This window comes from Pygoscelis adeliae, unplaced genomic scaffold (genome assembly GCF_000699105.1).
Source record: "Pygoscelis adeliae isolate BGI_AS28 unplaced genomic scaffold, ASM69910v1 Scaffold45, whole genome shotgun sequence".
Taxonomy (NCBI): Eukaryota; Metazoa; Chordata; class Aves; order Sphenisciformes; family Spheniscidae; genus Pygoscelis; species Pygoscelis adeliae.
Genome location: NW_008825114.1, coordinates 14,682,263 through 14,697,423, shown reverse-complemented (window position 1 = coordinate 14,697,423; position 15,161 = coordinate 14,682,263). Strand labels below are relative to the sequence as shown.

At 37.8% G+C, this 15,161-nt stretch overlaps 1 protein-coding gene across 1 annotated transcript in view; it reads left to right on the top strand.

Moving 5' to 3' along the window:
- The window catches only part of FANCC (Fanconi anemia, complementation group C), an 84,546-nt gene that overhangs the window by 29,962 nt on the left and 39,423 nt on the right, over positions 1-15,161 (top strand). The window lies entirely within an intron of this gene.

The window sequence follows — 15,161 nt, the reverse complement described above, 5'->3', positions numbered from 1 at the left end:
TCCTCCGCCAGCTCCCTCAGCACTCTTGGGTGGATCCCATCTGGCCCCATAGACTTGTGAGCGTCCAGGTGGCGTAGCAGGTCGTTAACTGTGTCCTTTAATACACAATAATTCCCTTGATACACAGTGCATATGCAAACTCTTAGCCTAGATCTCGGGAGCAGAATGAAACGGGTATCTGAAGGGCATTTTATTCTAGAGTGGTTTTTCAGTTACATATAGTAGCAAAAATTAAAAAAACTATTCTGACTGTAGATAGAACAGGTTAAATACCAACACCCCAGCCCCTATATAGCTGAAAAGACATACAAAAGACTCAGATGTGCCATTTTGTCAAAGGCAATGGTATAAAACCCAGAAAAGTCAGAGGCAGCTTTCCTCTTTGTAATTATTTGAGATAAATTAATTGGTGTTTTAAAACAATTTTCAGTTAATTCAACCAGTGGCAGTTGGGTGAATTGTTATTTCAGACACGTATGCAAAAGCTATACACACATGTATTGTGTAAAATGAAACCTAAAAATGAGGTTTTTTAGAGAATGCATAAGGAAAGTGAAAATAGTAAATCTGTAAAACAGTTTGTAAATAAGACTGAAAAAACCCCAGTCTTACAAACTTAAGGGCTGACTCCCAGGTGAGAGATCACAGTGTGATCAGGATTTGGAACAAGTGGTGAGACACGTTAGCAGGTGTAGAACTAACTTCTGATGCCTTGTATTTGTTAAGCAGCAATTTGACAATTAGAGTTTTGTCAAAAGCAAACAAAAAAGCTTGTGTCAGTCAAAGCTAAAGCGTGGGGAGATGGAGTGCTCATTTTGCCAGAGCCAGTTAGCAAATCAAATCTGACGGGGAAAAAAAAAAAGATGAGCTGAAAGGGTATGTAGATCTAAAAATACTTGGTGGAGCTTCATAACTTTTGCCAGGAGCTGGGGCAGTGGACAAAAAAAAACCAAAAAACCAATAAAATCTTCTAGTTCAGAAGAGTAATACTCGAAGTGCAGAATAAAACTGAAGAGGCCTAAATATTCCGTGACTCCTTCCTGAAGGCTGGCTATTCTGAAGAACACCTGAGTGGTACATTTGTTGGCCATGTACCAACATGGCCATGTACCACAAAAGCAACCCAAACCAAAACCACTGAAAGATTACTGGATTAAATATTTAAAAAGAGAATATCTGATAATGACACACAAGGAGAGACATCTCTGATTGGTGCCAGATATTAAGCTTGCTGTAACATCAGGGTTTAATAGTTGCTCTTAGGAAAACAGAGCAAACGTTTTCAAATTCAGCCCTCTCCATAGGTAAGACTGCTTTTGTTTCTTTGGTTGTTGTTTGGGTTGGGTACAGCAGTCAGTTTGTCTCGCCAGAATGCAGCAACACGGTTTTAAAAATCTAGAAGTTCTATGAATCTGGAAGAAAATAATAATAATAATAATACCCAAACCCAACAAAAAAAGAATATGGTCAGAAGCTCCAAGCCATTTTTGAAAGAAGCAGAACTTCTGAGTTAAATGAAACAAGCAAAAATTCCTTTGCATAGATGTAACGTACCTGTGAAGAAGTGTATAGCAAGACAGATTGCACTGAGGAAGAGTATCATATATGTGGATGGACTGTATAAAAAGTCTTCAGAATGCAGTTTATGTACCTAATCAAGCTTCCTGAACCATCCTTGTGAATGTATTGTTGTGCAAAACTGTTTAATAAGCATTCTGTGCAGTTCAGGAAAAGAGTTTGAGAAACAGAGGGGATTAATTTAAGAAAAAAATCCTCATTTCTTGTGACCATCACTGCAAAAAAACAGAGATGGTTTCACTGCGGTCATGTCTGTTAAAATAGGAAAATGCTGCTGTTTGTATCATGGGCCTAACAAAAGCAAGAGTAAGAACTCCTACTCTTTCACTGGCCTCAGTTCATGCAGTAAAAGATTTGTGGGAGTTTTTTGGTGGAAGTTGAGCTTCAGCTGATACGATAATAAACCAATTGTAGCCACTCAGGAAAAAGGTCTGAGGATAAGTTTAGTAATCAAACACTTTTCTCCTCTAAATACAGCATTTGCAAAGGTAAATTCAGACCTTGGACAGAATTGCTGTTTAATGGAAAATCCAGTAAGCATTTGGAAAAGCCTCAGTGAGGCAAAACTTAGGTGTAGATCCACTATTTTAATTCGTGTAAGACCTGAGAGTATTAAAGACACAGGGAAATTGAGAAGACGTGTTAGTGGCACCTTGTGAGGTTGAGTATTGAGGCCATTACATGACAGAGGAAGTTGAGTGCAGATAAATGGACACTGACACACTTGGTGTGAGGGAGCGCCAAGGGTAGGCTGCTCCACGGGGGAAGGTGAGCCAGGATCCGCAGGTGACTAGAAGGCAGGTATGGCTGTGGCTTTAGGCAGAAACGGCGCAGTTGCACAAGAAGAGCAGAGCAAGTCCAGTGACAATCACCAGGGTCAGCCACAAGTCCAGTGATCGCTAGACCAGGTTCACTGTGATAAGGCAGGTCTAAGGTCAAGCTGGGAAGTCACGGCCATGGGTCAGGCTCCAGAGCAGCGAGGTGCATGACTAGCCACAGGCATGGCTGCAGTGTAGCTCAGGCAAGGACCAATAGCCTTGTTTGCCTGTGCTTAAATGCAGTTCCCAAGTGAAGCCAGAAGGACCCAGCTTCATACAGCTCTTGCTCAGACAGCACTGTATGACAGCTGGCCTTGAGCACAGCAGCCAAATCCCGGGAAGGAGGGATAAGGAAGATACAGCTAGGCACCTGCTCTGTTTGTACAAGTTTTCCCAAGGCTTCTGCATTTGACTGTTGTTAGAGACAGGATACTAACTAGCTTGAAAGTTATTTTTATGGTATTTCTGTTCCTGTGTAATTAAACTTGTCTCATTTCAAACATACCATGTGTAATAATTGTTAGAGGTAGCATTAGGGAATGTAATTTAAGAGTACAAGAATGTAATTTAAGACTACTAGTTCAGAGGGTCACAACAACATAGTTCTGATGATTGCTGTCAGTTTGAGAGGGCAAAGGGTATTGCAGTACCCTGGTGGTTTCTTTAAGACTTGTCATGGTGGTTACTTTAAGATGCTGGAAAAAATGTATTAAAAGAGAAAAATAAAGCTTATCCACAGATTTAAGAGTTCTTAGTTTTGACAGAGATGTTTAGACTGGTCTCAAATGAATATGACAAGATACAAAAAAATCTATTAAGGCTTATTTCAGAATTTGTGATTGCAGGCCAAGTCAAGTGAGAATCCACTAAAGCTGGGTAGGCATAGATTTACTTACTTTTTAGAAAAATGAAAGTACTTTGATTATTGCTCTATTTCCCAGAGATAACCTCCCTATAAGATACTATATTTAATAAAGTTTTTTTCCTATTCACTTATTTTTAATAGCCATAGCATATTCAGTATATGTATAGCTCTTGAATTACTCTTCTGTATAGTATATTAGTAGGCCCCAAATAAGTAAGCTGTTTTTGAGGTTTGCCACATTAGTTAATTTTTTTTTTTTCTTTGTTTTCTGATTGAGATTTTTTTCAGTCTTACTTTTGGCTTGAATTATTTTTGAGTGATACAATATGAGATTTCTGCAGATGTGAATTAGAAGACCTAGGAATACAGTTTCTAAAACTTCGCATGAGAAGTCCTAGGAAGGCTTAGGCAGTTAAGCTAATTTTCCTGTATCTTTCAGTTGCCGCTTGTATATGAGAGGTAACCGGACAATCTGTGCCCTGTGAGAACAGCTCTACAGATGGCGATAGAAAGGACTTTTAGTGAGGAAGTGGGACAGATTATTATGTGTGAATTTCTTCTGCCCAAGGGTCACAGTGTGTTTATCGCAGATGGCCAAAGCAAAGTTTGTTGATTTAATGTCTGAAACACAAAGGTGAGTGCATTCGTTAGAGATCAAGAATAAACTGATGCAGGGATGTCGTGATCTAATATAAGCTTGCTGGAACTCGAAGTATTCTGGTAGTTGAAAGGAGCATCTTGTGGTGTGGAAAGTGTGTGACAGTGAAGTGCTTTATCTGCTGTCCAGACACTTTCCAAATCCCTCAAAGGTGAAACCCCAGAGAACGTTCTCCATCCAAGCATTCTCTACTTGGTTTAGTTGGTAAGAGATCCACACAGGGACCCTAGATTACTTGATTCAATCTGATGAATGGGGTAATTTGTAGCCATTACAGGCTGCTACAATAAATAAGGGAGAGGTTGACTAATATATTTTGTAATGGAGCAGTTTTTTTCTGTCACATAGACAGAATTTTAAAGTCTAATCTCAAATTCCCTCTTGCTGTAAGTACCAGTGCTTCATAATAGCTCATGCCTATGAGCAGATATTTGGCTTTTCTTAGCACCAGTGGTTTTTGTGAAAGTCTCCTCCTATCAGTGGGTATCTCAGGAGATTTATTCTCTTCCGTCAAGACAAACTTGCTATGTGAAAGTGCCTCAGCAGCTCAGGTTTGACTTGGTCCCATTAGCATAGTTCTTTCATGACTACTTTCCCACTAGGAAGGACTTAACTCTGTACTGTCAGACAAGAAACTCACCTGAAAGTTTGAGTCAAATGCCTTTACTTCTTATACAAGACTTCACAATGGTGTCCTTTAACCTTCAAATGTGTGATTGGTTTCTCAATATCTAATCCACTCAGTAAGCTTTTCTGCGTCCAGGAATATAGAATCATAGAATCATAGAATACTTTGGGCTGGAAGGGACCTCTAAAGGTCATCTAGTCCTATCCCCCTGCTGTGGGCAGGGACATCTTCAACTAGATCAGGTTGCTCAGAGCCCTGTCCAACCTGACCTGGAATGTTTCCAGGGATGGGGCATCCACCACCTCTCTGGGCAACCTGTTCCAGTGTTTCACCACCCTCAGCATAAAAAATTTCTTCCTCATATCTAGTCTAAATCTACCCCCTTTTAGTTTAAAACCATTCCCCCTTGTCCTGTCGCAACAGGCCCTGCTAAAAAGTTTGTCTCCATCTTTCTTACAAGCCCCCTTTAAGTACTGATAGGCTGCAATAAGGTCTCCCTGAAGCTTTCTCTTCTCTAGGCTGAACAACCCCAACTCTCTCAGACTTTCTTCATAGGAGAGGTGTTCCATCCCCCTGATCATTTTTGTGGCCCTCTTGTGGACCTGCTCCAAGAGGTCCATGTCTTTCTTATGCTGAGGGCTCCAGAGCTGGACGCAGTACTCCAGGTGGGGTCTCACCAGTGCAGAGTAGAGGGGCAGAATCTCCTTGCTCAACCTGCTGGCCATGCTTCTTTTGATGCAGCCCAGGATACGATTGGCCTTCTGGGCTGCGAGCACACATTGCTGGCTCCTGTCCAGCTTTTCATCCACCAGTACCCCCAAGTCCTTCTCGGCAGGGCTGCTCTCAATCCCTTCATCCCCCAGCCTGTAGTGATACCGGGGATTGCCCCGACCCAGGTGCAGGACCTTGCACTTGGCCTTGTTAATATCCTTTCTCCTGTGATGGTGAGTCCTTTAACATCTGTCAAGGGAGCTGGTTTCACTTTTTGCCTCTTTAGTCTGGATGATTGTCTGATACAGTGACCTAGTTTTGGGCAGGGAGACAATTTCGCAGTCAGTGAACAGTTTTAATGTTTTTGTTCTCCTGTCAAGAGAAGTTTACATTTTAACATTTGAGAGTTCAAGGCTGTTTGTAATCCCTGTCTGCTGATCATCCTAACCAGATGATAGTGGGTAACATTTTTAAGTATTTTGCCTAAGTAAAAAGAATGATAAAACATGATCTTCTCTGAGCTGGGCAGTAGTTCATACTGTGAATCATCAAACCCACTTGTCTGTTATTTCTCCTTGATTTTATGAAGGTATCTTTATGATACAAGATTATGAGCTGGAGACCCAGGGTCTGGGTTTCCTGAGGTGAACCATTTTGCCTCAGTAACGACCAAGAGATCATTTTGCCCAGAACTTCTTCATATCTCGGTTTTTTACTGTTCCCGTCTTCATCTGTTGGTTGGAGACTGATACACCTTCTCCCCCACACCCCTCTTTTTTTCCCCCAGGATCAGTGGTTGTTTAGTGTTTGCATCTCTTAGTCTTTTTGGGCCCAGCTGTAGTTCCTGTCTGTATATTTGGCTCAGATTCACTTGGCTGTTTTCTTCTCTAAAACTCATGTTTAATATTTCTTCACATTTAGTTTTTTAAAAAAGGAAACACTTCTGTTGTTCTCCCCATTTGTTTTATTTCAGTTGCTGAAATAAACATGGCATAGTGCTTATATAAAGAAAATGTCCATAAAGATGGTGAGTTCTGTTAGGATATACTGCAGGAGTGCAAAAGTATTCAAGTGATCCAGGCACACTCCACCAGAAGTTGGGCGTCATTCCAGTATGTGTGGGATGATTACTTGAAGTTCTGTTCACACCTTCACCAAACGATAGGTCATCTTGGAGGCTCCCTGAAACAATACCAACCTTGGCAGAATGTCTTTTTCTAAGACCACTCCAAGATCCTCTACTAGACTGAAGTTTCCCATAGTGTGAATTTGCATTCAGGAAAGTACTCGGAAGTGAGAGGTTTTCTCTATAACCTGAAGAGCTGTTGTCTCTTAAACATTTAATAACTTCCTTACCAACTTCTTTCTAGTAGGAATTGAATTTATTAGGGTGTATACTACCCTTTTCAGGTCATACATCTACCACAAAGTAGGGCAGGGTATGATATGCTCTTTTTGCAAAATGAATGCCATTTTGATGGAATAGATGTCTGCATGCCAGCACATCTCAAAGAACTGCAACTGCACTGTATTCTGTATTTTTTTAGAAGAAAAGGAACGACATTAATGGAGAGTGTGACCATCGTAAAAGAACATTTTTTGGCTTGTTTTTACTATTGTTGCTTATAAGCTTGGTTTAATATAAATTAGATCACTATGATTTAATGAGACAGTGTTCCATCTCTTCATTCTTTCTCTAACATTGCCAACTTTAATATAGAATCATTAATTTATACATGTAGATGTATGTTGTACATTGGAATTATGATAGTCTCTTCTTAGGTGAAGAGTGTTGATTTGATTTTGTGGCCAATATACTTGTCATCTTTTAATAAAACTTGCTATGTACTATTTTAATTTATATGCACGCTTTGACAGATGGTTAATAACACCTCAGAAAATGTTGTTAGGAAAGAACATGGTAAGAATAATCCAAATATAATGTAAAAAGCTTTTTTTAAAAAATATTCTCTTGTCTTTATAAGAGCAAATCTACAAGGTCACATTTTACTAGGAGATGGGAATTTAAGGTAACATGAAGATATTTAGGGCACGAATTATAGTGAACCTCAAGATCTGTTCTTTAGTCTGCTTTATTAAGTTACGAAGAGCCTAAATCATTTGTCATTTGTCATTCCACAGGGGCAAATGGGCCCCAAGACCATTTGATGCAGAAAAATATTAAAATAATGTTGGATTTACAATAAATAATGTCTCTATGAGATAAGAACACTATATTAATGACATATATGGGTAATGCATCTATTAAAAGGCTTATGAATTGCTAGAGGTCATACTGAGAAACATGTTTTTTCATTCTTATCTAGACAGTTTTGAAAGAGGGAGATTAAGAACTGAACTGAGATATTTGAGTTAAAATTATGAACATACTTCACCTGCTATTTATTACTGAGAAAGTTAGAGGAGAAAGAATCTGTGTCATAGAGCATAGGTTTTAGCATGGTTTTATTAGAAATACAACGTTAGAAACTTTGTTGTTTCCCCCTTCTAAGGGGAGAACACTATTTTTAGTAATATTCAGACTAAGATAAATGACTAGTTGCTTTAGACTATTTCTTATCTTTGTGATAGTATCACTATAATATTTTACTGTAGGTAAAATACAAAATAATCAGAAGGGAATGCCAGTTTAAGAGGGAAGGGGAGGGGTGGAGCAGGGGATCTGGTTTTCCCTAGCAGTTGTGGGAAGAGAGAGGTCTGTGTTCCAGGGGCATGTGCCTAGAGAGAAATGGAAAATGTTAAGTCTCCTGGAGGCCAAAGTAGATCAAAGTTACCTAACCACTTTGAGACTCAGTCTTGTGGTTTTAGGGATCTTACGGCTTTTTTGGTATGTTTGAAAAAGAGGAGTTGTCATTCCTCCTCTAACCTGTGCAAATAATCACCAGGAACTTTGATCACTGCAAAGACCGTAGTGTACTCCTTCAGGTGAAAGACATCTGATGGCGATTAAAGTATGTATCTTGTTTATACTTTTTCTATTCATTTTTCCTGTATTTTTCTCTGGTCTTTCAGGAGTCTTTGTGGCACTTTTCCTCAGTCACTATATGTGGAATTTACCCTTGCCTCTAATCAAAGGTTTATATCAAACAGGGTCTAAAGACATTTCCTCAGGAAGTGGTCTGGAGTGGGTGGAGATGCATGGGCTTTTACCCAGTCCTTGATTTTTTTCATTCAGCTTTGCTTTTGGTACATCCTTCTTCCATCCTTCGCTAGGCAGTGGCACACTGGTTAGTGTAACACTTCGTTTTTATAGCCAGTAGACAATCTGTGCTTTTCACAGGAGCATCTGTGCAGCCAACTCCTGGCAAAAGTGTTGAAATGCTACAGACTGCCTCATAAATTTGGTAGGGAAGAGTGCAATAACAGCTATGTGTGTGCTTCCAACAACAGCATTGTACTGCTTAATTTTGTGAGATAGAGCACCAGACAACATCAGGAGAATGCATGGAATATGTGTTGAACTTTTTTACTACTTATTGCAGAGATCAGAATTTGAAATAAAATTTTCTGCTAAGAGAACTGCTACATGTTTTGACGTTTAGGGCTTATTTTATTGTTTTCAAAGGTACTGTTACTATGAAAGAGTAATACTGTTCTATGAAAGAGAAAGGGAGAAGTTATAATGCATTTAAATCATAGGGTCATCGGAAGTGTTCAATGTGTGTAATCACTTAACAAAGTGACAGATGGAATATTAATATTCTAGTGCTCTCTAGATACATGTCTAATCCACAAGTCATAGTTTTTGTGCTTTAAAGATCTAAACCAACGACTTAGCTCATTATAAAGATGTGGGGTGGAAGGGTGGTGTGTCAGGCTGTATGTTTTGGTAAGTAGGCTAAAGTGAAGGTTTCAGTGGTAGATCTGCTTTTGCTCTGGCACTGGCTATACTGCAAGGCAAAATGTTTTCATAAACTTAGAAGTATTTAAAGTATCCAGTTTTTGAGCCATTTGTACACATTAAAAATAACTTGCTATTCATGTTCAATGGTTTTCTTGTTGGACAATGTAAGGGGACTTGCCGCAACAGATGCAACAGATTATAAGACGACTGCAAGTATAATAATTACAGCATGGAATAGACTTTGCTGGCAGATAGAAGAACATAGCACTCTCTTTAATCATAGTGCTTCCCATAGTGTGGGTGGCCATGGGCTGCAGACATTTCAGTCAATCCCTTCTCCATGCAGCAGCGGTTGTAAAACAGAGCTGAAGTAAACAGCACTCCACAGACTTTTAGGGGTTTTTAATTTTGAGAAAGTATAGCTTCCCTTCACCCCTCCTTTTGGCTGCTTGCTTCTGTCAGCTGTAACCATACAGGTCATGCTTCCTACCAAATCAGTTCTGCTTGAAGTAAATAGTATATGATGTAATATATATATAGACTCTTCAAAAAATTGTTTGGTGTGTTTTGGTTTTTTTTTTTTTTTTGTTAAAATGTATGTTACTTAAAAACCTGAATGTTTCGTTGTTTTTTGGCAATAAGAAGTAAACTCTGCACTTATATTAAGTGCTCTATAATGTTTAATCCTTTTTTAAAAGCCTTTCGTCTTTGTTGTTTTCATTCTCCCAATTTTTTTTTGCTTCAATGCTCAGTGTTATTTTACTGCTTCTCTAAAATGTTTTACTGTCGCTCTAGCGATTAGCACAGCACTTTTCCTCCAACCAAAATGAAGATGAACTTCTTTTTTTTCTTTTTTTTTTTACCCGGCAGCCAGTTTACTGCTTTGGAAGCTGATTTCACCTCCATCATGTTTGACATACACTTGTCTGGAATCTTGAGTTTCATGAAATAGATTTAAATGGCTAAACTTGGTGTCATGCAAATACTTACACAGCATTTACAGGCCTTTTCGGAGTATGTAAATCAGATGCAGTTGAGGACAGATGCTGTAATTCTATTATATAAGTGTATGGGCATGAAAGGATACATTTTGATGAGTTTTTACATTGTATTTAAGCATATGTGGAATTAAGTATGTTAAATGAGCTTGAAAGAAATGTCTTAACTTTCACTGGGTAACTGATAGTTGAAAGTCAATTTTTCTTCGAATCAAAAGAGAAAGCAAAAGACTGTTAAATGAGATATATGCACGCTTTTAAGACGTGACATCATTAATTAGAGCCCAATGACTCAATGAACTCCTAATGTGATATGGGACCTTTCAACTTTTAAATTACTGGTTAAAATTCAGTTTTGAGAACCAAGTCTGCTTGCTTTGCAATGTGTCCTGAGGGAGTAATGAGTGATAAAGGCACTTTTCTCAGTCCTTTGTGCGATTTGTTTGTGCACCGGGTACCAACCAGGAAAGGGAGACGAGATCCTCAGAGCCGCTGGCCCTCTTTGTTCCTGTCCCTAGTGTGTATGTCCTGTGCATACACAAAAATACGTGGGCCAGAGATGGTGTGATTTCAGAACGATTGTTTAACATTTTTGTCCAGCTGTACCACCTATTGAAGCGTGTGTGACTACGCTGGGTACACACCTAGGGAAACGCACTTCTCACAGCAATACTTGCTTAAGATTTGACATATCTGCCTCTTAAACTTTCTAATACACAGTTCTACCTCTAGTAGGTTAAAAAGCAAGATTCTTAGGTATGGTTAGAGTGGATTGCTTCTGGGGAAGGGGGAAGATTGCAGTGAAAATTGGAGTTGATCGATGAATCCAAGATGAGTAAGTAGTTGATACAGTGATAGTATATTTTATTCATAAAGGACAGGAGGGTGATTGAACGTGTTAAGAGATTAATACAAGAGATTGGGGCTGGCTCTTTTTAATGTAGTGAGAGAACATTTAAGAACGAAGACGGGTTTTCGTACACAGCACATAATCAATTTCCTATGCTTATTGTCCTGAAGTTTTACTGAGTTCACTGCCAGTATTTTTTTGTTGTTGTTGTTCTTTCAGTTTTTGTAAAGTCAACTGGAGGGAGTTTTTGGTCGTTTCTAACCTATTGACGATTATACATCTAAATTGTTAGCCTTCTCACTAACCCCTTTGTGAATCAACTTTCTAAGCTGATTTGGACCTTCTCTAGTCACCTATAGATAATTGCGTTGGTAAGCTATAAGAGAATTTGCAATGTTTGCAAATTTGCAAGTATTACCATATTCTTGTGGTTAGAATTAGTATCATAATATGAATGGGCTGGGGGAAAACAGACCTCTCTTCTTCTTTTTAAATAGATAATGCTTTAACAATGCCAAGCTAACATGAATATAAATAATTTCTTGGCTTCTGGGCCAAAATAAACAAAAGCTAAATATCTCAAAGAACAAATGAGAAACTAAAGATTCTGCTTTCCTGCAAGGCTGCTCAAGCTTTAACAGCAAGTGTCACAATTTGCTAGCCAGCTGACATTTCTCAGAGCATTTTAGGAGTGCCAGGTGGCTCTAGTAAAGAATAATGATTTGTTACTGACAAACAAAAAGAGGTCTCTATTTGAAGAAATTCTACTGACATTAGGTATTTTTGCTCAGCCTAATATAGTTACCAGCAGTTGTTGCATCACCATTATAGATGTAATTTGTGCTTTTTTGCTAAAAAGTTCAGTGAACATTTTTCTCCCCATAAACTTTTAACAGCTTGATACTTATGAAGTCCAAAACCAAGTGATTAAAAGTAATTTCTCCTGAATATCATCCTAAGCTAGGTGATCTTTGGGTATTTGCAACGCGTACCTATTGGAAATATAAAAATCTGACATTGGGCACATACGTTTATTGAAAAAAGCATAAGTTTGGGATTATATTTTTTCTAGAAATTACTAAACTCACAGATTTAAACTAAAAGTGAAACAATTTTATGATGCATCCACTCTTTCTAAACTTAAATTTATTTATCCCTCTTTTCCACATAATTTTTTTGTGGATTTAAGGAATTCTTCTGTGGGAAGCTTGCATTTTGGCTTTTGAAAATTGTGGAGGGAAGAGGGAAATTAATTCTAAATCTCTGGCTAGTTAAACCAGAGGGCTTTAAAAAGAAAAAAGATTTATGGTTGACTCTGGTAAAGCTATTGAATTTCCTTTTGTAAGTTAGTGTAAATGTGTGTTTTATTTCAGCAGCAAAAGTCTCCCCTTTTTTAATACAAAGAGTAATAGCATTTTCTAGGTGGGTGTTTCTTAAAGAGAGAGGAGAAAGAAAAGAGAAGGAGATTTGAAACAGCTTTTCCTGTCTGAGGCCAAGAGTAGACTCAAAGCTTGCCAGCCCCACAATTCTTTAGCTTCTTTCTTATGATTTCCAAGGGTTTTGTTAGTGACTTGCAGATGGAGCTTAGGCTTTGGAACTCATCCATTGAAAAGTTGTGTGGTCTTAGCCACAGTAGTAGTGCAACATGTTTTTCCTATACTAGTTTCGCAGAAGTTAACGGAGCTTGAACTGGTGAAGGAACAACAATGCAGCTTCCCCCTTCCTCCCTTCCCATAATTTTCTTTGCTGCATATTGTTTGGAAATTAGGATCAGGTTCATTTTGAATTCCATACTTCATATGGAAGTATGTAACATTTTTCTTCCATTTTAAGAAACAGAGGTAGAATATGAGCTTAGTCTTTTTAATAGGCTACATGTACCAGCAAGATTAACACAATTCATAGCATACATTAATTTCTAAAGAAAAAACATATTGGTCTGAATGGGGGTTTGAGGTTTTTTCAGTTAGGTTTTTCTAGTAGGTGTTCATGGTCCTTTTGTGTATTTTTGCCATTACTACTTTTTTTAAAAAGCAAATTGCAATTACAGTTGTGGAAGCAAAGTTAAGGAAGTTGGCCTAATGTAAGAGCACTTGAGCAGGCTTACTGCAAACACTGACTGAAGGTGAGCCTGCTTACATGCTTCAAGGACAGAACAGGGTGAAGAGCTCTGTTGCATCAGATATGGTGTGGAGAACTTAATAGAATCTGTTTTCCTTCTGGGAATATGTGAAAAGCAATGAAGTCTCTGCATCTGGCAACATGAATTTTGTGAAAGAACAGTATTATTCCCCGATATTTTTTTTAACTCTAAAGTAAGATTAACTCAGTCTAGTAATTTATCTACAGATTTTCTGTAACTTGATCACATGCTTATATAGCAAGACCCTTGTCCCTGTAGGAGTGTTTAGCAGAATAATTTGTTTACCAGCAACTAGTCTCTCATGGTTATCAATGGGGATTTAGATGTGGGCAGATGTCAGATTGTCATTCCAAGTGAATAAGGAGAAAAATGAGAAGCTCCAATAAATCCTAAACATGTACTTGTGGCCAACAATTTTATTTAATATGCTGATATAGAATTTAGCTAATGAAAACTATCCCATAAATGCAAAGAATGTGTGTCCATAAACTGTGCTGAAACAAAAAAACCTTCCTGACAGTAAATGTCAGAAAGAAATGTGGGAAGAAAACCCCTCCCCACCCTATACTTACGCGCTTTGGCCCTGATCCAGTAAATTACTGAAGAATATTTTAAGCTTTCTTAAAGTTAAGTTGAAACTGAAGTGATTTCTTTGTGCAAAACCTCTCACTGGTTACTGGAATAGACTCAGTTTGGTAAAGTGGGAGGCTGGTGTAGACTAGCTAATCATTGAAATATATGTGTGTGCGTAGTATAACATTTCGTCTATTTGAAATGTGTTTTAAACAATTATAATTTTAAAGCAGAAATTGGAGATTTTGATTAGGTTATCGTAAGTAGTTAAAGAAATTTTTTTTAGTAGTTTATAAAATACACTCTTACATAGTGATGTTAACTAAGTTGTTAATTAATTTGTTAACAAACATATGCTGTATAATTTCCCCTAATTTATACACTGAGATTTTTATAAAATGTTGAGAAAACAAAGTTGTTTAGAGTAAAACAGTACTTTGAAAGCTATGTTATGTTTAAATCTGTATGATGTTTTACTACCTTCTTTTCTTTTACATTTTGGTTTTGGTTTGTGGAAAACTAATTTTCTGTCTTTTCCTGGAACTAAGGAGCAAGTGAGCAAGAGGTCTGGTAAGCAAAATTAAAAGTCACAGACTTTGTTATGATTGGACAAGTGTGTGGAAATAATATGAATTGTGTTATGTCAGCATCCTTCTCACAGAATTGGTTTCATAAACAGTTAGTGTTGAGACAGTCTCTGAATGAGCATGCTGCCTTCTCATTTACAGACTTAGCCACTACGATTCTCCAGAACTGGCTGTTTAGTTCATAGTAAAAAGGTTCTAAAAATACTAGACCTGTTTGTGTTTTATTGTTGATCATTTAATCTAGAAGGTATGGGACACAATAAAACTCTTAAGCCTTCAGGGAGGATTTTTAAGAAAATACTACTAAAAAATATCTGGAGGAATTTGGTTTGGACTGAGCTGCTGAAAGCTAGCAAACAAACAAATTTATTTACATTTAAACAAAGCAAAGCAATGTGAATACCTTGCTTCCTGAGGACTCTGTTTAAATAATTTAGGAATTAATTTGGGATGTTAGAATCCTACCTATTTAAAGAAAGAAATAGTACCTATTGTATAGCATTTTTATTTTTTTTAAGTAATGATTGGAAATCATATTATCTAATTTGTCATTAATGTTGTAGTGGATTACACAGGTTTGAAGTATTTTTAAAGCCAGGTTGGAAATAGAATTTGATCTCTTGTCTTCTAGACCTGTGTTGAAAGCAATGAGCCATCTTACGGTACAGGGAACACCTAAGACAGATACTTGAAATCATTGCCATACAAGAAATACTTATTCCAAAATCTGATAAAATAGAAAGAGGAAATAGCACTTACTTCTAATGCTTCCTCTGAATAAGATTTAGTTCTTCTTATACCTGCTTTTCTTAGCAGAGCTGAGGAAATCTGTTTCCTGTCAAAGCAGATGGAAAGGTCAGAAATAAACCTGTTACTTGACCAGATTT